Source organism: Canis lupus, chromosome 36 (assembly GCF_048164855.1).
Source record: "Canis lupus baileyi chromosome 36, mCanLup2.hap1, whole genome shotgun sequence".
Classification (NCBI taxonomy): Eukaryota; Metazoa; Chordata; class Mammalia; order Carnivora; family Canidae; genus Canis; species Canis lupus.
In genome coordinates, this window is record NC_132873.1 from 2,126,299 (window position 1) to 2,127,367 (window position 1,069).

Below are 1,069 nucleotides of genomic sequence, written 5' to 3' on the forward strand. Positions count from 1 at the left end.
CCTCCCCTTCCCCCCCCCACTAGCCTTTGCATCCAAAACGGCTCACCACCACCTGGTGGCAGCTTCTGGGATTGCAGGCAGAGGTCTGTGAACTAATAGCCGAGGTGCAATCCATTTAAATCGGATTTTATATCCAATAAATCGGATTTATTTTGCCCTGGAGAAAAAGGCCACTGAAATGTAAGATGAAAATAATGGCTTTTGTTACGGGACGATACTTTGTGTAGCTATAGGAATTTCTCTGTCCTTTTAATAGTTCCCATGTCCGAATTTGTGAAATGACACTACACAGGAAGGTGAAAGAGTGCAGCATCATAAAAAACAATCCTACATCAATCAAGATTAATTTTGAGGACCACGAAGAGATAGGGTGAAGTGAAATATTTTATAGATCCAGAGAAAATGCCAGAGCAGCACTCCCACTGAGAAAACAGAAAAAACCTTCTCTTTTATTATGGGGCTGGGAGATATGCTGGGAACTTGAAGGGAGAGGATTTGGTTCGCAGGTTTCCAAGGATTGACGGTGGGGCCAGCCAACAACTCCTTACTGGTGGTCACTGTCTGGGAATATCTGGCCTATGAAAGGCCTAAAATACATTTGAAACAAATAGTTTCTCTGCTTTATGTGAAGACAAAAAACTTCAAAATATGCATCCAATCTTATTTCTGCATATATATGTATACATTTATATATAAATATGTTTACATATATATATATTTTTTAAAGTAAGCTCTACCTGCCGCCGCCTGAGGCTCAAACTTAACGATCGTGAAATCAAATGTTGTGAGCTCTACCGATGGAGACAGCCAGGCAATCCTATTTCTGCTTATATTTTAAAAGACTAATCATTATTAAGGTAAATAAACAACACTTGAGCAACAAATTTTACTGTTGCTTTGTGTATTTTGACATTATGATTTTTAGAGACCATAAAAATAAGATAAATAGGTTGAAACTTATCAACCAATAGTTGATAAACTGTTGGATCATGGCTTCTTCGCTCGAGGTCAGCGTTTTTCAACTCACCAAATCTTAATATAATATCTTATTGTTTCTACATGATCTATT